This window comes from Haemaphysalis longicornis, unplaced genomic scaffold (genome assembly GCF_048455015.1).
Source record: "Haemaphysalis longicornis isolate Haplotype H1 unplaced genomic scaffold, Haemaphysalis longicornis Haplotype H1 scaffold_13, whole genome shotgun sequence".
Lineage (NCBI taxonomy): Eukaryota > Metazoa > Arthropoda > Arachnida > Ixodida > Ixodidae > Haemaphysalis > Haemaphysalis longicornis.
In genome coordinates this window covers 9,332,347-9,355,175 of record NW_027526233.1, presented here as the reverse complement: position 1 = coordinate 9,355,175, position 22,829 = coordinate 9,332,347, and the positions used below count along the sequence as shown (strand labels likewise).

Genomic DNA, 22,829 nt, shown 5'->3' with positions numbered 1-22,829 from the left:
CTGAATGAACACTTCACTGATCCAAGCTTTGTTCTGGCACTTAAACATGGAGCTGCCGGTGTCCCTCCCGCGTCGTTAGCATCTTACTGTTTGTGTAAGGCTGGGTTCAGACTGTTGCCGCAACAGTCGTAATGACTTCAAAGAATGACGTTATTTCCCGTCTCAGCCAACCGAACTGCGTGACCTGGCATTTTTTTACATCCACAGATCACGATACGGGTTCTGTGTCGGTAATCTGAACATAGCCTAATACACAAACCCAATTCGGTCTACCACTGACTCCGGACAGGTCCCACTGGGCCGTTTCATGTCCGTGGTTAAATATCGTACCATCACAACAGGCAGGCGATCCATCAGTACAGGCATGACTCCTATAGCAGCGCGTGCACACCTCCCCTCCTCTATTCTTCACTACAAAGCTTCGCACGCATAAACCGGCAACCGGTCATGTGCGCGTGCTTAGAAGTGACAGGCACCGCGACGGCGCTTTTCCGTCGTTTTAGGGGGCAGCCATTTGGCAGACTGGGAGGAGACGGGTTTCGATTTGTCGACTGATTCAAACAGCAAAAAAACGGGGATAGTGGTCAGGTTTCGGAGTGTTGATGGTTGGTAGGGATGGGAGGCAAACTTCGGTGCAGTCCCTTTTCAGGGACCGATCAGGTTTTAAGGGGGGAGGGGGGTATTTATCCATACGACATAGGAAAAAGCAGGGGACGCAGGCACTTTCTTCGCTCGGGTAACCCTAATACCCAGAGAGGTCCCGGAGTTCCCTGCCTGGTAAAAAGACAGCGAGCCTATCCGCCGAAGCTGGACCTGGGCTCCGACGGCCACCGTTTGTGGTTTCTAACCCTCCACCTTTAAACACATCGCCACGGTAGGTTACAACTTATGTATGGGGGCTCGGGATCCGCGGTGTCGCTAATACCCTCATCAAGATTACTCAAGGTGCCCCGTGCGGGGAGGGCCACAACCTTTAAAAAGATATAACAAAAAGTGCGCATATTCACAGCACTCTAGTGCTCACACTCGATCAGGAGCCAAAGGCGGCTCAACTGTTATATTATCCTATCAACGGTGGTTCACCCCTTACGGGTGGTTGCATTTTTGGTGTGATTTTTTGCTACCGCCACCGGACCGAGCACGAGCTTAAACGCTGTTAACAAAACGGGTTAACCGCTGCTAATTAGGGAGGCCAATTTATACTGTTGTAAACATCGTGGGGCACAAAACATCACCCGCTCGTAGAAAATGTTCCAGTACACCTGTGTAAAAGAGAAGGAAACAGCTCAAAGGTGGAGGTGTTTTAGGGACATTTCCTTAGGTTCCAATACCCAAATTTTTTGCTTTACACATATGCGGCAAAAAAGGTGTTGACATAATGAACACCCTTTGTGGAAGCTCTTGAAAGGGTGTGGAGTAGGCGTTTGATATTTACTGCAATTCCCTGACTCATTGAACATAATAATTGAAGCTCTTTCCCCACTCTGGATTATTATTAAAGTATTTGTGAAAGCGCATGGTGTCTTGTATATGCAAACATTAAAATGCCTAATTCCAAAATTAGCGCTCCAATTTCACGTTTGTGACTAACCCACTGACTCCGTCCGAGAACTTCACAATGGTGGCTATAGAACAACGACCAGGTGTGTTTGCGGGTAAGTAGCTATACATCGACGAAAGAAAACGGGAGGAGCCCTGGCGAATGGTAAGCAGAAGGGCGGCAGGTACGGGTAAAGCATCATCTCTCCAGCTGCCTTCCCCTGACTCTTGTTTCATGCGTCGGGGCCAAGGCCCTCAAACTTAATCCAGACGCTATTCTGTTCGCCCCTAACCAAAACCGGGTGACATTTGCGCGGGAGGTTCAAAGAAGATTTGCTACAACATGCTCGCTTCTTCTTGTGCATGTCTAATCAGAACCACGTGACATTTGCGCGGGAGGTTCAACATGAATTGCAACAACACGCTGGCCAGCGGCGGGGGGGAGCGGCGAGATAACAGCAGAGTAGCGCGCACCGACTTGCCTTCGCTGATCGCGCAATCACATCTTGAGACGGATAAGATACCCGCCATGACCGACAAGATTGCAGCTCACACTGCGCCCAAATTACCCATCAGGAAGTGCAGTAATCTTCACTGCATTTTTTCATCTTTACACCTTTCTAAAGGCGATAGCAATTTTGGACTACTTGAACTCAGAAATTTTGGCTTGTCTGTCTGTCTGCCTGTCTGTCCGTCACCGCTCGGTCACTCGATTCATCCACACAGGCAAATTTTAAGAATCTCCATAGTAGTAGTAGTAAACTTTATTCACAACGCAGTACAGTTAAGGGTGGAATCTTATCCACAAGACTCCAGTGGCAAAGCCCATAACTAGGCTCTTTCCAGCAGCTCTCGCGGACTGGAGAGGCCTGAGCGGGACAATGTCATTTCCCATGACTTTAGTAAGGAATCGTCCGAAAACGACGTTCATATTCCACACATCGCCACAAATCTAGAGATCTCCATGCCGTTTCAAGGCATCTAGATCTGGTGGCCGTGTTCACAATTGTGAACATTTTTGAAAAAAAAAAATCCCTCGCACTTCCCCAAGGGGGAGAGTGTGTAAGTGCGAATGCACGGTTGTTGATTGCGCGATTACGGGGGATATCGTGATCTTGGAGTGGAGAGGAAGCGCCCAACACCCGCAGTCACTGAGCGGAGAGAGGAGGAGGAGAGTAGCGCCCGCCGTTACGGCGAGGGCTACACGAGCGCCCTCACGCGTCGGAATGCGGAGCGCCCGCAACGCGAGCGAGAGCTCTCCCGCCCGAAGTGGAGAGGAGGCGCCCAACACCCGCAGTCACTGAGCGGAGAGAGGAGGAGGAGAGTAGCGCGCGCCCATCTCCCCCCGTTGCTAGGGAAGACGAGGAGGAAGACGAGGAGCGCGCGCACCCGCAGCTGTTGCTATGCGGACGACGGCGGCGGACGATTCAGGCTCGCTTAAGAAGTGCATTCGCACTTAAAAGAAAACACTGCACGTATCTGAGGCACAACACCAATACTTAAATAAAATTTGCAGTGTTTCTTTAAAGACGCTTGAGTTTCTTGGGCTGCGATGGTAAATGAAAAATTAGCCACTTTAGGAATGTCAAACATGGAGCCATGGAGGAAAGAAAATCCGTCCGCCATGGGCATGCTGTGGCCACCGTGAAGTGGCCGTCGGTGGCAAAGTCGTGCGTATCCCAGGGCCAGTGCCAGCTGGCGCCACCGTGTCGCTTCAGCTACGCGTCGCCTCCAGATCATGCAGTTTTTTTACAGAACTGCAGATCATGCTGTTTCCAGATCATGCAGCGAACATGGCAGGGGTCATAAAGCGCTAACTGTAGAAGTAAAGACATGCCCTTAAACGCAAGGAAAAGATGCGAAGACTCATGTAGAAGGGGCGAAAAAAGAATATATCGTCTTTCTACGACATCTGAAGCGATGCAGGCAGTTATGTCGCCCATTTTCTGTTGCCAAAAACCTTGGAAAGATGTGTACCATGGACCAAGATTTTGGGACAAGAAAAAGAGGGAGTAAACGAAGTGATGTGCAAAGGTGAGCTTAGGTGAATTTATTCTCGCAACGTTAGGTCGGGAGGCATTTTGTCTGAGCGTAGTGCTTAATAACATGGAATCATACAGCCAAAATTGTCGACCAAACGGGCGAAGTTAAGTTAATTGAGGAATATCATCGATTTCTCTCTGCAAAACCAAGTTGACGGGCAGCATTAAGCTGGTGAAGGAGCAGACGAACGCCCTGGATGAGGAAGTGAATTATCAAATCGACCATCGGGTCATGAATTTGCGACACCATACTATGTTGCCTTAGCGCCTGCAGAGCAATTCCAAATGAGTTGTTTTGTGAGGCAGTTCAATACATCCTGAAATAGACATCAACTTCATGGCGTGTTACCAAGAAAGAATGCGCTCCAATAAAAACAGGCTTCACGAGAGGGGCGTAAAAATCAGAGATATCAGATTGATGATATGCCCCTAAACCCATAATACTCCCCCTAGAAGCATTGCTTTTAGTTTTCAGGGGGGGAAGGGGGTTGCTGAAATGTAATAAAACAAATAAAAAATGAAATTGACTAAGGTTAAGCTTGGTAGTGTTGATACAACATCGCTGGAACAAGGCAAATACACGAGGACGAGTCGTAGACAGGGCACAGCGCAGTGCCCCGTCTATGCCTCGTCCTTTTATCTTTGCGCTCTTCCAATGACACAAAAAGTTCGCTTAAAAATAAACCTTTAAAACCTGATTCCGTAACTAAACGCCATGTCTCTCATTACGTAAATCGTCGCCATACCAGACTAAATTTTATTTTGTTGGATAATATGGCCCGAATGGTTAGAGAAACAAAAAAATATTTTTCGTAGAAATGAAAATTCAGGGCTGAAAGCGACAACAGAACTCTTCACCCCCAGGCACCGGCAGCGAAACGTGACCAAAGATCTCCTAAACACTGCCCGCGCGAATATTGTCATCAGAAAAAAAATCACAAACTGTATTGCCTTAATTTTTTTTCCTCGAAAGGCGGGAGTTTGCTTAAGTTTCAAAAGAAAGCCTACCACGTTTTGAAGTATATTTTATTTGTGTGCCGTTACAAGGGTGTTGTAAAAACTGGACTTCAAAAACGGGGCACGCATACAGTTGAGTGCAGAATATCAAACACTCGGATGTCTCGTAACGCCGTATTGATACTACGGTAACTTAGCACTCACCACAGATACCGGGCGAGAAAAACGCACTGCTAAAGTCATTGCCCTCTCTTCTTTCCACTGAGTGGAGGGAAGAGCGGCGTATGCATTATTGGGGGTTTTGAGAGCCACCTCGGCAGCAGTGTTTGCCTCCGCTTTTATTTCGTGAATTCACTAAATCGTACACCGAACATGCTGGGCGCTACCCCTGCGCACGGTGCTTCGAGATAACCATCTAGAATTACAGGGCCTTGTACAAACCATCAAGTGCATTTGCACCTGAGTGAACCTGAGGCAGCCAGTGGGGCAGTTTGTACGACAGCAGGAGTGGCAACTGGGGCTCCTCTCAGGAGAACCTGCTGATGCTGAACTCCTAAAACGCGTAGGAAAACTCTGCGTAATCACACAGATTCGCCTTAAAAGTTGAGGTCAAGTGCTCAGAAGGTCCTTTTCTCAAGTGCATTGCAGCGGAGCGGCTTTTGTAGACGGCACTCGAACCGCGTCTTTCGAACCGAGCCTGACGTTGGCAAACCGCGTTCCATGGCCTTTTTGGGCGAGCCTTAGCTCCTCGCCTTGTTTGTACGTTTCCTCTTCGATCTATTCACCCAGCCTTTGTGACATCTATGGGATAATGCCCTGCTCAGTAAGCCGATACTGACAGCATAGCACTGATTGTTTTCAGCCACGAAGTCCTCGTTGAGGGCCTTCTTACCCCTCAACTAATCGTGCATTCCACAGCACGCCATTAGAGACAACCTTTGATGCGTTCCACGACGATACGTGCTGAGCCGGCTGGAAAAAACGGAGGCTCCAGTCAGCTAAAAGGCAGCACTGGTGTCGGGACATGTGCACGTTTGTCTCACTAATGGAGCTTCATTCCTCAAAAGTGTGTTGAATGCCGCCGGGTGGAACCAATTTGTCACCTTGCCGTGGTGGTCAGTGGCATGGCGTTGTGCTGCTGAGCCCAACGAGGCGGGTTCGATTGCCGGCTGCGGCAGCCGCTTTCCTGATAGAGGCGAGAAGAGAAAACTCCCGTCCGTCCAAAATTTCGGGGCACGTTAAGGATCTCCGGGAGTTAAAATTTAACCGGGAGCTCTGCACTACGGCGTACCTCATTACGTGTCTAGCGTCGGCTCGTAGAACCTCACAATCAATCAATCAATCAATCAATCAATCAATCAATCAATCAATCAATCAATCAATCAATCAATCAATCAATCAATCAATCAATCAATCAATCAATCAATCAATCAATCATTCAATCAATCAATCATTCAATCATTCAATCAGTCAACCAATCAACCAATCAATCAATCAGTCAACCAATCAACCAATCAATCAATCAATCAATCAATCAATCAATATAAATAAATAAGTAAATAAATTAATAAATAACAAATCGATCAGTCGATAAATCAGACAATAATAATATTACAAACGTATACCTAATTAGGTGAGTAATTGAGTCATTATTTAGTCGATTTCTCACATGCTTGGCCTGTTACACAACCGACACATTGGGCCTTGCCAGACCGCTTTGCTGGGCTGGTCCTGGCCGCTGTGTCTCGCGAACCTGTACAGGATTTCAGTCCTCTTGGTATGCGCTATGCACGGCACTATGGGTGGTTTTAAAGAAGCGGCTTCTAGTTTCCCGAAGCATGGTAGATTGGTGTTACAAGGCATCTCTTTGCACACGACACTGCCAGCGATGGGTGAATTTTTAAGGAAGCCAACTGCTCAATAAGAAACAGATCATAGTCGGATTGCTAACGTCGAGCCACACATGAGTGCGTAAAACCACTAATCTCTGGCGAGTTTTTAGAGATCACATACGTTGCTTTTTCCATGGTCTTAACCGTATTTTGTTTAAGCTAGAGGTTCGCGCTTCGTAGTGGTTGCCAAGAGGGTGTTATGGCATTGCTTTTACTTTTTTGTTTCCTTGCGTAAATAGTTGCGTAAATGAATTGGAATTCCACAAGTTAAAAAAAAAACTATATAGGAAATTGATCTGACATTTGTGGGAAGCTCAGCAAGCCTCAGGAAAGAAAGTATCCCAAGGAGCAGAACCGTGTCTAGGACCTGCTTTTACATCGGTTTTTGAGCTTCGGTCTTATGATCGCTTTCTGCTACCAAAATCGTTTTCCTGTTTTTTAACTTCTAAAAGAGCTGGAATTGCTACGTATGGTTCATGCGATGTTTATCAGAAGAAGGGACGTCTAAGCACCGCACAGGCTTTGCTGAGTGACCAGCCAGCCATTCACATACCAAGTCATCTGTGCATACTGTGTACAAAGGAAAAATTTGTTTACACTTTTTACACTTCGTACGTCTAATCTTACTATTTTTTTCGTCACTCAGGCTACTTTTATTTCGGTGCCACCATCTCTGTCACAGGTTTAGATACCGGGAAGTTTGGCTTTGTTGCGCTGGGGCTAGGAAAACAGGCCGAGAAAAGAATTTATTGCCTATTTTTGTTCGGTATGGATGTCATTGCCTTTGATGTGAAATTATGTCATTACCTTACACAAAACAGTCCATTCATTGCATTCACTAGATCTACTTTCCACCTTAACTGCCTATTTCACAAAAGAGCGGTGACTTTTGTTACTTTTGTTAAGGCGGAGGCCTCGTTTGCGCCAGTTGAAGTCCGTATCTTTCAATATCAAACTAATATTGGCAGAGCACACCGACTGGCGAAAGCGCTTCATTAACCTTTATTAAAGCACCGAAGAGACTTAGGACGTCCCTTGTGACATTTTCAGTCTCTTCAGTGCTTTCAGCAGCACCAGCTGCCATTACATCAGTGACGCTGTCTGTTCCTGAGGGGCTCACAGTGATGGCAAAGTCGTCGCTGACACTCAGGAAATCTTCAAAGTACACTCCGTTAGGCACAGCATTTCGAACGTTGGCGAGATCTTCGCGCAGTTTGCCGATGATGCCGTCTTGGTCCAGACTCCCTGGCTGCAGATGTGCTCCGTCGTGAATTCCGTGCGTAGGAAACAGTTACGGACGGTGTCAGGCATCACGTCGCTCCATGCGAGGCTCAACATCTCAATCGTGGCAAATTAACATCTCGATCGCCGCTCCGAGACGATACATTTCGGTGGCAATTGTTGGCGCACCCAGTTCGATACATCCGATATCAACTTCGTTATAAGGAATATGCTTCGCATGAATTTTCGTAACGGAATTGCTTCGGTTCGATATATAGCATAATTCGTTTCATCCGGGTTCGTTCTAATCGGGTTTGACTGTACAAAACTTTTAACCAGAGGTTCAACAAAAGGTTCATTCAACCCAGAAGGCGTCCAGGACGAGTTGAATCTATAGGTAATGTTGGTGTGCTCCACGTACGACGGAGCTATCGGCTTGAACGCTTGGCCATCGATACACGAAACGCTGATGCTACCGAGCAGTTGCTGCCAATCTCAAGCACTACGGAAATCTGGGTGAAAGCATATGAACCACGCCCAAGCAAATGTGGTGCTTGTTTAGTTCGGGGTGTAGCTAAGGATATTAGCCAACCCAAGATTCTCCGTGCATTACTTCGAAGGACACCAGTCAGATCAATCAGCAGGCTGCGCAAGACAACCGAAAACGTGCAAATAAAATTTGCTACAAATGCTTCCACGTCTACGAATATGCCGAAAAGCCCAGACAGTGCTCCAAATAGAGGGTTCTAGCTTTGCGTTCCTACGGTCCGTTTAACAGCTAAGCGGAGCGGAGAGTGCGAATACTCATGCGCACTCCTCTGAGCCGCAAGCGGGCTAGCGAAGCGAGTAACATGGTCCGCCTAAGCGCAGCCTGAGCGGAGCATCGCTGCTGTCTCTACTAGAGCACACCCTAGCGGCTGGTCAATGCGGGCACCCTGAAGGATCCAGTGAACTCTCTCGGGCAATTGCGTCGAATTCGCTTGTTCTAAGATGCGTGCCTTCACGAAAACCTTGCCTTTGCGATAGCCGCGGCTTCAGGTTCGTAATTGCGTGCGATTGCGAAGAACTTGTATAATACGCTTCCAAAAAATTCCTTTGGGAAAGTGACGCGAGCTAAACAAGCCGAGCGGGACAGCTCGCCGCATTGAAACGTTGGCGCTAGAAAATATTCGAATTGATCTGGATCGCAACTTCGCTGGGTATTACGTAGCTGGGTATTACGTAGTCGTATTGGTTTTACTTTTTAATTGGCGAAATGATTTTCTATTCCGTTATATTGATCCAAACTTGATCAGATGGGGCTGCAAGTCCGAAAGGTCCTCTCCAACGTACATAACAGGTGATTAAAACGCAAAAATTGCTCACTGGTCCCCTGTAGCTTCGCGGGGCTACCCGGAGCGGAGCGGACCGTAAAAATAGCAAACTAAAACGCTGCGGTTCCGACAGGTGTCAGAACTCCCAACACATTGCACTCCGTGTGGTCGCAACCACGGCCATGCAGCGTGTAACGCCGAGGATTTGCGTTACGCTAACTGGGGGAGGATACATGATGCGATTTCCAGAACCTGCACTGGTCGCCGTGATGAGGAGGCGATTTAGAAATGTAAAACAGTTCATAAGGCTGATTTGAGTTCTGCGACAGCAGCCGCACAAGAGCAGCGTGCTATATGAGGATAGAGGTTTGAAGAACGGGAGCAAAGCAAGCAGGTGAGCGACTTCTCTGCCCAACCATCCCTACAATGTAGAGAACCCCCACAAAATCTCTGACGATTACTATATTCCCCAACGAGAACTTTGTACGTAACGCGAGGTGCAGTCTTCTCGGTCACGGCGCACATCTGCTGCATCTCCCGAAGTGATCGCTTGATCAGCTACCGCACGTCGGTGGGCGCTACTACGCGGTTACCTCGCAGTGCGTCGCCGAGCATGTTGTTGTAAATCGTGTTTGAACCTCCCACGCAAATGTCACGTGGTTGGGACGAGCCACGCAATGAGGAGGACACCAAGCGCATCAAGCGGTTGCTTCAGTCATTGCTCAGCACTCACTCCTAGGTGCTGCAGTGTGCTGAGGCAGCACGCAATCGTGGGTTCTCTCAACAGCTGCGACGGCAAGCCTCTGCGTCGGCAGCGCGAACGGTGTCTCAGGAGGTGAACATACACCTTCATCGAGCACACGCCCGCGCGCACTGCTATGGCATCATTTCGCAGCGCATCGGCACAGCCAAGCATTTCTAACTGCTGCGCCCTCACACATTCACCTCACGTCGCCACAAAGAGCGTAATGTGCGGGTCAGCATACTGTCCTCCCCTCACAATTTCGGCACACAAATCTCCGCCGCCTTCTTTCAGTCATCGTTCACTCGGTTACGACACCGATCGCGATGTCAAAACACATTAACGGGAGCCAAAGTGCTGCTTATTTAACCCAAAACCTGCAGCAGACATGGCGGCACCTGTTGCTGCAGTTACATTTCCCCCGGTATCAGCAGATGTTCCTCGGGAAGCTCCGAGGCCAGCGCCCATGTCCCGGCGTGTGCTGGCGTCAACACCTACTGACTCACCAACCCCTGCGGTCCCTTCTACCAGAACTAATTACCGTGCCTCACTGAAAGGACAACGGCAGTAGCAAGCAGAACGCAGTTAAGCATGCTGAAGTTCCGCAATGTACTCTTTTGTGGAACCTTTGGGGCTGTATCGGTTATCATTCCTCTCCTATGGCCAATGCCGTCTGCCCGCTCATCGACTTCGTTTCGGTTACACTCGCACATAGGCGGGAGCGACACCATTGCAAGACCGTACCCCACTGTGTAGTAACTTTGGAAAAAACCAACAGTTTTCCAATGAAACGTATGTACACCTGGTCACCTGCTTCCACACTTCCGCACGTTTATTAAAAAACCAGTCCCATGCTATCGCAATACAATTTTTTGAATGCGCAGTCCTGCGAGCATCATCTGGTACGGTATGACTACTATATTGCTTTGTTTAAGAAATGAATTCAGTTTTCGCAACACAACTTACCCCTCAGCGCTTTTAAGTAGTTTACAGCCGTTACCGTAGGACACGTGGGCATTTTCTGAAGTGTCTTCAATGCATGTGCAGCGTCTTCAGTCTTCAACCGCGTCGTCAACCGTGCACCGCTCAACACGGAGCATCTTCAACTCTGTTCAACAAGTGACACAAGCAGACATCCGTCCTGTCATATGCCTGTGTATAAGTACATCTTGTACCGGCCGAAGATGATATTGTATTTGGTAGGCCACTTGATGCGGGAATTGAGTTGAGGGCTGTTTTGTGTCCTTGTTCGGTTGTCAGTCAGGCTGCACGTTTGAATAAAGCTGTTGGTGCTTTTTCAGAACACGCGACTGGACAAGCTTTTCAGAAAAACTTCATTGTGTGTGTGAGAGAGAGAGACAGTCAAGACTTTTTGCGCATCATGCGGCCTCTTTCAAGTTTTTAGTTATTTCTCTTATTTTCTTTGTCATCATCTAGCGGAGCAAGCCAGCGCAACGACTTGGCATGCCTCGTCCTTTCCATTAAATTTATTTTCTCTCTCTTTCTCTATAAACAAATTCTGTGTTCCTATGACTACAAAAATACGTTTTTTTTTTTTCAGTAAAATTTCAACAGCCAACTAAGTATTTATACTCCACCCTGAAATCCAAAAATTATTTTTACGGACGCAGTAGATAGAAAGAGTTTGATTACAATGGCAGAGCGGTGGTGCAGACGATAATGAATTCAATTTTGACTGAAATCCAAGCGAGGACGCCTCAACTTGTTATGGCTGAACTGGATAGGCGCCTCAACCTCTGCTGCCCTTACGTCTGTGCAGAGGCTATGCCGCATAATACGCAATACTTATGGAGCCAGAAAGTTGTTACGCCGCGGGAGAAGTAGTGCGTCAAACTCTCCGAGCAACGCCTTGTCGAATACATCAAATTTGTCAGTAGAGTATACGACGAACTTTCAAAGAGTTGTTTAGCGCGCCAGTGATTATCGAGCGAGGATACTTCTAACGTTACAGTTATGGAAAGTAGTCTCGGGTTATCACCCGAAAGTAACATAATTACATTCGAAAGCGTATGGGCCAAGTCAATTTTCTGAAGGGGAATTATTGAGGGAAATCTGTGGCACCAAATTCCTGGAACCAGGCAATACGCGAGGAAAATTTTCAAGTGAGGGCGGTAAGATTTTGGCATGTATGCATTGAGTGCCTCTTGCATGGGGAAGATTCTGTATACTTTCAAGGTTGTTCCTCGCTATTTTGGGTAAACTTTTTTATGGGATGCGAATTATTTCAGCTGTGTCAGTGCTCCAAATTGACAGTACCATGCATAATGATTGCGACAGTTTCGGTAGGTGTTAAGTTCTAGCTCCTCATTTAATTAATTAAAGCCGCCGGTGGCTTGTGCTTCGGCGTCACCTCCGCTTGTAGCTGCCAGGCTGCGTACTTTTCATGCAACCATGGGGACGCGAAGTTGGGGGCCGTCGAGTGCATCCTTTGTGTCACTCCTTTTGTGTGGCAAACGACGGGGGTGCTTAGGCCGAGTATCTCTGTGGCTGACGAGCTGAAGGGAAGCAAAAAGGCGCCGTCTCTTGGTGTCGAAAAGGTGCGCGGTGTAGTTTTTGAGGATTGGCGAAGACCGGCGTCCGCGCTGTTCGTTGATGGGTCGTTCGCCTCGAAGTTGGTCGCCTGGGGTTGGAGCGCCTCTTCCCGTGGGTGAGACGGCGGGCAGCGGCGTCCCTTATTCTGGAAGGGGATTAGCAACGACTCCCTCATTGTCCCGGCGCGCACGCAGACGAGGCGGCAAGGCAAGGACGCGGGAAAAGGTTAGCCGCGCGAAGACCGCTCTAAGACTTCGGCTTGGCTTTTGAGCAGATGCTGCCCGCTCAACGTAATGGTGTGTCCACTCCGCGCGGTCAGTGACTTTAGGTTGCAGATGTCTTGTACTTGCTGGTCGGTTGCAACAACGTGCGTGGGAAACGTACTATGAGTGCATGAGAGAGAGCGTTGTGTCACGTGACCAAAGGTGGGGACAGGTGTTGGATTTGTTGGCTGTTGTGGCCAATCAATGCTTCATATTATTATATTTGAAAGGGGTTTTCGCTCTTCCTTGAACGCCCTCTTTGGAGGCGTGGTTTTAGGGATCAAACCGGAGTGTTGGGTTTTGTCGGGGGTCCGTCGAGAGGGGTCTAGTTCAGTGTAGATCGTGGCCGAACAGGCTGTTGCGGGCAGAGTGACAATGCAACCGTCACTCTGTCCTGATGTAGATACTTGGGGTAATGTAAATAGTGTAAATAAACCTAATATCCAGCAAAAATGGCAGTCCTCATCCCTCGCCTGCTTCAAGCATCGGACGTCGGTCATCACAGCGAGTCGAGATCGTCCTCTCGGCTCGATCATCAAAAGAACATCATTATTTCTTCTTGATCAGTCAGCAAGAAGATGGAGAGGCGAAATGTAATTGTAGGCATCAGAAACTGCAGGACAGAAAAAGTGATCATTCTAACCCCGTTCCATAAAGAGATCGTGTATTCCACATCCTACTTCGCATCATTTGTATGATTTTTCAAACAATCCACAACGTATTGCTTTTTTGTGTTAAATGACGGTCGCAGTAAAATAAAACTTGAACTGGAAATTACGATGCCTGAATAAGTACACCAGACCATTACCGGAGTCTAAATGTTCTCGAGGATAGAGGTGACCAACAGGCACAAGTGGACGGTCAGTGCTGTGACTTCAAACCAGGATACGTAGTCTGCTAGAGCGTACCGGGTTATGCCCTTTATTTTCTTATATGATGGAGTAGTTAAAGCGTCTAGTGCTATCGGCTGGTTCGCTTTCAACCCTGGGAACCAACGTCTGTGCAGCTACTAACTGTTTTAGATTAAAAAGGATCGTGCCGTTGAGGTTCCCGCGTTTGTTTTTCAGGTCGAGAACTTTTTGTGCGCAGATGTAATATACCCACCCATTTTTCCTGAAATAATGGTGGTTAGACATGTTTCAGATTGTGATACCCGGTGTGCTGCCTATCACCGTCTTTGATTTATGTCTTGTGCCGTGCAGGCAGGGCCGCTTCTGCACCGTATACGAAATACAAAATCGCTACCGGACTGAGCGCGTTACGTCTGTTACAGCACAATGGTGTGATCCCACCTTTAACATCTTGTGCTGATACTGTTATGGGAAAAGACCATGCCCTATGGGGTTTATTGAATTACACTTTCCAAGTACATAGATGGTAGGCTCTCCATTTTTACTCAAACCCTGGTTCAACCCTTGTCTAGACGTTAATACTATAATGTTTGGACACCTCATTACCGCGATTGCCGTCCACACATCACGCAGTTGAAAGACCTACACAGTGATTACGCAACGTTGTTGAGCCCATGGATTAAACTCGTTGCATCACTTGGTCAGATACGCCAATCAGTAGTAAAGTAACATCATCCCGTTTCACCTTTCGCGCAATCCACTGAATGCCGCCAGACGTTCTGCCGCATCTTGATCTTCTAAAATGCCATGCTGATAATGGTCTCTGTGAGTGTAGTTAGCGTGTTTATAATGACGTCACTCCAGTCCTTTGCTTCGTATCAGTTAATGCTCGAGGTGGCGTGCTCATCATGAAGGCCTCATTAGCAGAAGAACATTGGTTTGGGACGCAATAATGATAGAACGTTTTCGGTATTTCATGTTCATGCTCAGACCCGCAGGCGTTCTGATTCTCATGACGGAAGAAGAAACTCGGACATCAAAAATAGAAGTGCTCCCAAGGGACGGTACAAAGTTTGATATTCGAAGCAACGGCGGCATTATTCCGCGATCTTTTTTGAGACACGCGGAGGTGAAATAGGAAGCAGTGGTGGTGGGGACATAGAAAATATAGGGCTGAGAGTCTATTAGGTAAAATATGATTGGGTAAAGATTCACACCAGGCACGATTATCAAGCGTGGGGAAACTACAGGCATTTCGGGGAAGATATTAAGTTGTGTGAAATATGCCCTTTCCATTTGCCTCCTGTTATGTTACTTCACTTGCTTGGGTTTGGGCTTACTGCCGTCAAAGTGTCATAAAATGTAAGCAGATTAAAATAGTTGTAGCAAATAGCTTTTGTCGCTCGTAAAGTGATATGCTCTATATATTGGCAGTTGCAATCTGGAAAACACGGTAATTGGAACGTGCGCTAAGCTGACAAAAAGGCAAAAAACGAGGTGATGTAGGCGAACACCTTCCTTTTTGTTATTTGTGAGTACTCGACGGCACTAGCTAATCAATATAAATGGCCAACTTCGTAGAACTCCAGCTGCTCTCACAGAAAGCAGCCAGCATGAAAAATGGGAGTTAACAGCTTGACGATAAAGTAAAAATCGAAACGTCTATTGTTAAGGCCTGCAATGCGTGCGCAATCACCGCTGTATATTCTGTTAGATGCAGATAACGTTATACTACCCGAACGACAACGCAGTAACATTATGGAGTCAAATACTCACCACAATGTTCATTTTTTCTGTAACACCTCCGCAAGGGGTTCCAAATATTAGGAACAGGTTTCACACGTGTTGACAGTTCGGAAACTCTGAAGGGCCCCAGCTGGCCTAAAAGATCCCAGATGCTTATGGTGTACCGCCGTTTTTCCTTTGTTGCATAGAAGAAAGCCTGCACAAAAAAGGTGGATTTCAAAGGAAGGTTGAAAGACAATCTTCGAGCAAGCTGGCCTGTCAACTTCGTCACAACGGATTTAGAGGTATTGTCAAGGAGACGAGGCGAAATGTTTGGTTGCCATAGTGAGAGAAGGAAACGCGAATATAAAATTGACGCTGCTTTCAAAGGCACCGCAGACGGGTAAGCTTCTCCTTGACTCTCGTTGTTTCTTGCTGTCGTATTTATCAATACAAAGGCATTTTCTGTTCGAGTGATATAGCACGGCGCTTTAATCATAGGAAAGTTTAAATATTGTACATAATATTCGCCATATTCCCGTATTTGAGGATTTTATGCATCATCCCCGCTGCCTACGATGCCGTAAGTCCATAGGCTGTTTATTTCGAACGATTGTACTACTTTCAATTCTCTTCACAATGAGTAGGATGCGTGACGTTGCTCAAATTAAGGTTTACTTCACGCTCCATCTTCGCAATTGAAAACAATACCAAGGCTACGCTCACCACAGCTTTCTATTTGAACTGATTTCACAAAACAAACATGGAGAAGCCACTGCTAAATCACTCGGCTATATCAAACGATCCCTAACATCCTCTCCCCCCGAAATTCGAAAACTGGATTATGACTCTTTCACGCGTACTAAACTGGAATATGCATCGGCTATTTCGAGCCCTCAGCAAAATTACTTGATGGATTGACTTGAATCAATTCAGCATCGTGCCGCTAGATTCATTTCTTCCCAGTACAGCCCGCGCTCAAGTATTACCACTGTCAAATTATCTCTGAACCTCCCCGCCCTCGAAATCCGCCGTAAATTTTTGCGACTCTGCCTTTTCCATAACCGTTTTTAATAATTTCCCTTCACAACGGAATACAGTCCTCCTGCCCGCTCATCGCGTCGCCTCTTTAACTCGTTAAGCATTCAGCGCTTACATGGGTCAACTAACACTTTTAATAAATCGTTTTTACCTACAGCCATAGAAGATTGAAATAACCTGTCCGAAACCGTAGTCAACTAACGTGACCCCTCAGTATTCAAACAATTAATCGTAAAGTATTGCAGTTGTTGTTAGTTTCTTTTGGTTGTTACAGTTATATTATGTATATATGGATTTGAAAATATTGCGGCCATTTTGTGACTAACCTGCCTCACGTGTATGCCTGTACCATCGACCGTCACCCAATGTGGAATTTCGTACTTGCCCTCCCCCTATGTAATACCCCGGAAGCGGCCCTTACGTGTACAATAAATGATGATGATGATAATGATGAGAATTGTATTTCCGTAGGGAACTTTCCAAAAGGGTTCCAACGAACCACGTGAAGTGTAAATCAACCCGGAAACATTATATTTTCGCCATAAATTTACGCTTCTTGAGGGAACGTTTGGGCAAACCATAGATATGGTAAATGTAGCGCTGTATTTGAGTGTTATATTTGGTAACCGTCTTTATTGTTTTTTTTATTACCAGCTTACATTCACCGCCGAGAAGCCGTTGTTTATTGTTATATAGCATGTACTTCTTTTTCGCAGTATAAATTATTAATTATTTTGGAAGCGATCTCTGCTTTCGATAAACTTCCAGAACACCAAGAATTGATTGATTGTTGGTAGGGTTTCACCCGCCGACGCAACACAGACGATGAGACCCGCCGTACCCTTATGAAAATTTCTGTCCAGTCAAAAGACAGTCTACGTCCCGAAGGAAACAGACTGTGTGCGTTCTGTGTGTTTACTCTGTGTTGAAATTTCGCCACCAACTTTCTGCGTCCCCCAAGTGTCCTGTGTTTTTTCGTCCTCCATGCGTCCAGTCTATCTCCCAAAGGCAACAGACACCACACGGCCTTTGTTTGTCCCCTGTATGTCTCGAAGGCAACAGACGGCATTTGTACCTTGTGTGTCCTCTGTATTGAAATTTCGCCACTGACTTTCTGCGTCCTCCAAGAATCCTTTATGTATCCATCCTCTACGTGTCCCACAAGCTTCCACCTTTTGAGTGCCCTTTGCATGCTGCCAAATAACAGCGCCCCACAGCCAGCTGCGTGTGGAAAATGTCAGCCAGCTCCACAGTCACTGTTTCCTGCTGCAGTTGTTTCTGTACGAGCAAGCTGACGAAAATCACATGAATCAGATATGACTCTTTAAACCTGACTATTTTATTCAGGTTGGATCCATACGTGCTACTGCCGCCTGCCACACCAGGTGTCTCCTCATCTTTACCCCTCACAGGACGGGATAGCCACTGCCACACTTGAACCTGAAATGACAAACGCATTGATCGCAGATGAAGGGGTTTAAACAAACACGCCTCTCGAACATTTGCTGGTTCTGCTTATAAATATAAAGGAGTGTTCTAATACAAAACTGAACCAAGTATCCTGAAAGAGAAGGTACAACTTCTAGGTTGCAAAATTAGCCACAACATTTAGACCAAATAAATTAACTAATGAGCTTACGAACATCAAATATGACATACTGGTAGATAGGCAACACAACCCAGAATTAAGTACTGTTTAGATTCATGGCCTCCTGACGGGCATTCATCCAGCCTCGCAAGAACATTTGAGAGATGAGATTATTGCAGTTGCACAGTGGGAACAAAGCAGTAGGGTGGGGGGGGGGCAGCGAAGGCAACATAAAATTGCATGAACATGCAAGACAGGCATTCATCAGTCGTATTCATGACTAGTTGCTTGTGTCTACGCGTTCTTTGGAACCTATAAAGGCGGCAAATTTATTGTGCATTTTGTTTACGAGACAGCACTTGCATTGTCTGGTTTGTTTTTTTGTGCTTGCTGTCCAAAAGCAAAATGTACATCACCATTAACTGACCAACCTCTAGGTTGGCTCCTCACTTTTTATATTTCCTTGTGTCGATGGGTCGAACAGAACATGGGTAAATAAAGCAGAAGGAAGTGTACACTCCCCATGTGAATTTCATAATTATTGCTAGATACAAATATAAATTCATCCTTTGGGCGTTAAGAAGGTGCACATGTATACCAGAGATCTGTGACTGGGGGGTTGGGGGCTCTTCAATAATTTTGTCAGCGGTATTAACGCTTTCACTGTTGGGGGTTACTGGCCATGGTGTACCCCTAGTGTCGGATGGGTTTCCGGAATATCAAGGAAGGAACATAGCGATTTATATGACTATGATAGCTCCTGGAACGTAACACGTCGAAAGGAAAGAGCGTGGGTAAGCAATCACCTTTCCAGATATTTCAGTTTGCCGTGCACACTTCCTGGAGGATGACCCATCATTTCAACATCAGAATCTGATGCTGTGGAACTCACACCCCTTCTTCAGATGAGAAACTCTCAGAGTGCAAATTCGAGCTCAGCTCATATTTCTAATTGGATTCGAAGAACCATCAATCCTATCCGCAGTCGAAGGCCCCGCACGTTCAGCCGCCCAAAAGTAACGGCATGCATAGGGGGAGCACTTTCAGAAGCCCCACAACGCACAGAAATGGTGCCTTCTGAAATCATGACGGCAGAGAGAGATAAAAAGCTATACAACCTTAATACAACAACCTCATGTGCTGCTAACACACGAGGTTGTTGCTGACACGAGGTGTGTGCTGGGGTAACCTGGCGCGCCGTAGCAGACACAGGAACATAAATAAAAAACAACCCTAGAAAACCGTGGTGGATGGCGCACTTGCACCCATAATTGCACGCGTGCCACGTGGTCACTCATTCCAATAGATGTACAGCGCACGGACTGACCCCCAAGCAACGAAAGCTGCTAGAAAGATTCGAGCAAGCTACTAGAAAGATTCGACAGATAGCACAAACAGTGTGGGTGCGCCAACTTTGCACCATGGCATGAATTTTTCAACGCACAACAGAAAACGCACCGGTATGTCAGTGACACTGTGGAGGGGAAATCCGAAGACAAACCAGTACATCAGTAACAGTGAAAGGGTTAAAGCGGTAGAATACAGCAAATTTAATTTCAGGGTTTATGCTTACCAGCAATGAGGAAAGCTACCGCAGTAACTTGAGCTGACTACTCTGTAACGTGCACTCAAATGCTAAAAACACACAAGCATTTTTGCATATGTTTGCACACAGAGCATTCATACTGTTCGGAAATAATGCAGGTTTTTCCTACTATAAACATCATAATATTGCCCCCAACCACGCCATTTGATTTGTTTACAAAATGTTTTGTTACAAGCACCTGGCCACACCCTGCAATCTTATCCTTTTTTAAGGGAACCGTCTTTTTCCCCTTTTTCCTTTGTATGCTGCACCAGCAGTCCTGTTTAATATGGAAAGGGTGTTGCTTTGCGATCCCTATCCTAGCTTTTCCTGTTTTTTATTGAAAATGTTCTCGATCTAAATGAATGAGTGCAAAAGAAACCCTGTGGCATTCAATTCGCCAACGCTCATCCATGCACGTCCCTTTCGTGACTCCTTCGAGGTTTGTGTTTTTTTATGTTCACTGCGGAGCACAAGTTTGCTCCGATAATCTATATTTTTACAAAAACCCTGCATTATCCGTGGCTACATAACAATATTCCAAACAAAGTCTGATACACAAACCAGAACCCTCCACAGCTCTTTCTTCAATTGCTGAGTACCCTTCTACAATTAGGACCATCATTATATTTGCTAGAGTCAATAGCTGTTCGCGGGGGGGGGGGGTGTGAGGGGCGTACGATAGCCAGTGAGACTCATTACACTACAAGAAACAAAGTGGCAAAAATGCACGTGATACCCGCTTTTCAATTGCATCTAGGGCATTGAAGTGAATTCACCGAAATTCTATTTCTGGGTGCATGGAATCGTTTCACTCATGTAATGTAATCCGTAATATGACTTTTGAGTAGAAGTCTAAAGATCTAGTTCATCTGTAATAGGCGGTAGAAGAAAAATCCCCGCACACTGTCTGTGGCCACCACGCAACTACCACAGTGAACAAGGGTGACAAAGTCGTTATTAATTAATTCATGGAGCAAGGACGCAGCCCTGATGCGACAAAAAAAAAGAAATGCATCAGGAAGTTTCACACCCTCATCGGTGCCTTATATCGGTGCCGGGAATCGGACCCGCGGTCTCGTGTCCAGTAGCCCAACGCCTTAGCCACTGAGCAACCGCGGCGGGTCACAGAAAATTAAAAGAGAAATATTTTAAATGATTCCACCACTATGCGGTAACATAATATCATTTACCGACGTCATGATATGTTTTTTCAAATCATTTGTAGAATGATCATGAACAATTTTTTTTTTGTTGAAGTCGCAGTGCCAGTGTTAGGGCAACCGCCCGGCGGGAGGCACCCATTGGTCTGGGTGCCTCGGATTCTGCTAGCCAAACCTGCCCTCCAAAATCGCCGCTATTCTGAGAGGTCTAAGCTTGGTGGCAGCTCCACCGTCTGGTCACTGTAGTTTCAGCAAAACAGGAAAAACGCACGGTGTGTAACCGAAAGCAAACCGAGCTAAAAACTCTAACCATAGCGGTATTTTGTTCGTGCACGCTGAACCGGATCCGGAGCAGACAGAAAAAATGAATAACGGGTAGCGCAAGAAGTGCCACATTTGTGGCATCCCGCTGCAATATAAAATATCGCCTTTCTTGTCATTCGCCGCTACTTTATAAGGAGAATCAGGCCGCAAAATCACTCCGCTGCACAAAGGCGAAGACCCGTACTCTAATCGTGGCACCTTGTTAAATTTCATAATTTGCTGAAAAGCTCGCCATCCTAGAAAGTGCAAATACTTCAAGTACGCGTTATATGCAGGAGTTGGCTAAGGCGCTGTGCTGTTGAGCTCAAGGGCGGACGTTGGATTTCCGGCCACGGGGCCGCTTTTCTGATGGAAGCGAAGAGCGAAAGCGCACGTGTGTTCGAGATTTCCGCACACGTTGAAGATCCTCAGGTGGTGGATATTAATCCGGAGAACCTCTACTACGGCGCGCGTCATCACCTGCGTAGCTTGGGCGCGTTAAACCGCATGGTCAATCGATTATATGCTGGAGTGGTTCAGCGGCATAGTCACTGTAAAGGATGCATGTTCGATCCACGCTGCCCCCAGTGGCAGTTCTTTTATATAGATGAGCAACAATAACGTCAATGCGTGGACATTTTGACGGTCATTATAATAAAAATAAAATAAACAAAATGTTTTTCCTTCCCTGCAACATAGGGTGCGCATTATATCACAGTCACAACTTTGGGGATTCAACCCCGCAAATATTTGAAGGAAAAAGTCTTAAGTGCCCCATACTGCCAAAAACCGTCGCTGCCGTTGTTCGGTAAAAAATGCCACCTCTGTGAAGAATGAATAAAAAAGAAAAAAATGTGTGATCCGATGGGTATGTGAACCTCGGGGTTCTACACAAGCATCCCGACGTGCCTCCACTGGACTTTCTCCGCACGATGCCGCCGGTCGAAAGAACACGGGATTCCGTGTAGAAGACAGGACTGCATACAATGCGCGGGCACATGGCCCTCATCATCGTTCCCTCCTGAACTTTCCTCATAATCATCTCATTCTCCCTCATCTAAGACCTGTGGCAAAATAAACGCTAAAATGTTGTTAATATTGTTGTTTATCTTTTCATCGGGACACACCCCCCTGAAGGGATTTCGCCAGGAATCTGGAACTTTGAGGGGCTAACGTGCACGATTCACACGCTCTTCAAAACTGGGAATTAGAAATGTAAAACTTGTGTAACAGCAACACGTCAACAATTTGGCATGTTCCTACAAATGCACTGTGGTGCAACAGCGCGAATAACGTGACACAAAGGAGGAAGCCGCAGCTCCATCGCTAACAACCATTTTTTTACTAGAGAGCAAAAACGTCTGAGATCGCGTGCGTCCTTTGCATAGGCATGACGTAGTTCGCTTGCTCATGTACAGGATACAAGTTGAAGAACTGTACAGACATGTCACTTGCACTAAAGCAATGACACCGATTGGGAACTCGCATAGACTTCAAAACTCGTTCTAATGTAAAGGCTTCAGCGATCTCGCTTTTGCGTATATCTTTATGTGTCATCAGTACAGTGGTACGATTAAAAAGTGGATAGCAGTCACAAGCTTTGCAATGGTATGACAAGTGAGACGTGGTTGTCTTCTTAAGGGTGTTAGGAAGCTGATGCAAGCGTACACTGACGCATCGCCCCACGGGCTCAATGTACATCTTATGGATAAAGGACTGCTGTATACCACGTTGCTTTGGCAATCAACAAACCGTGGCTGGTGTTTTACGATTGTCTTGTGGAGCCTTTTTTTACATATCTCGTTGAAATTTGGGAATAATTCTTCTTGTTTGGCGAAAACACCACATTGAAATCAAATCACCGCAATCTTTCCTGTCTTGAAGCCCCTTTGCATAGCAGAACTGTCGACTGTCAGGGAAAAAAACAGGTGTCAAGGGGAGAAAGGAACAGCCATCGTCGTCTGTTTAATGCAACCGCAATAGTAAGAATTTAAGAGAACGTAGTAAGATGTGCGCTCATGTGGGAGGACATCACCATCACTCATGGCGAT

The 22,829-nt window shown here is 46.4% G+C and overlaps 1 long non-coding RNA gene across 1 annotated transcript in view; it reads left to right on the top strand.

Moving 5' to 3' along the window:
- The first annotated feature begins 15,511 nt into the window (after positions 1-15,511).
- The window catches only part of LOC144163994 (uncharacterized), a 53,727-nt gene continuing 46,409 nt past the window's right edge, over positions 15,512-22,829 (top strand). The window contains exon 1 of the long non-coding RNA XR_013320985.1: positions 15,512-15,681. This is a non-coding gene — a long non-coding RNA (uncharacterized LOC144163994). The remainder of the gene's footprint in view (positions 15,682-22,829) is intronic.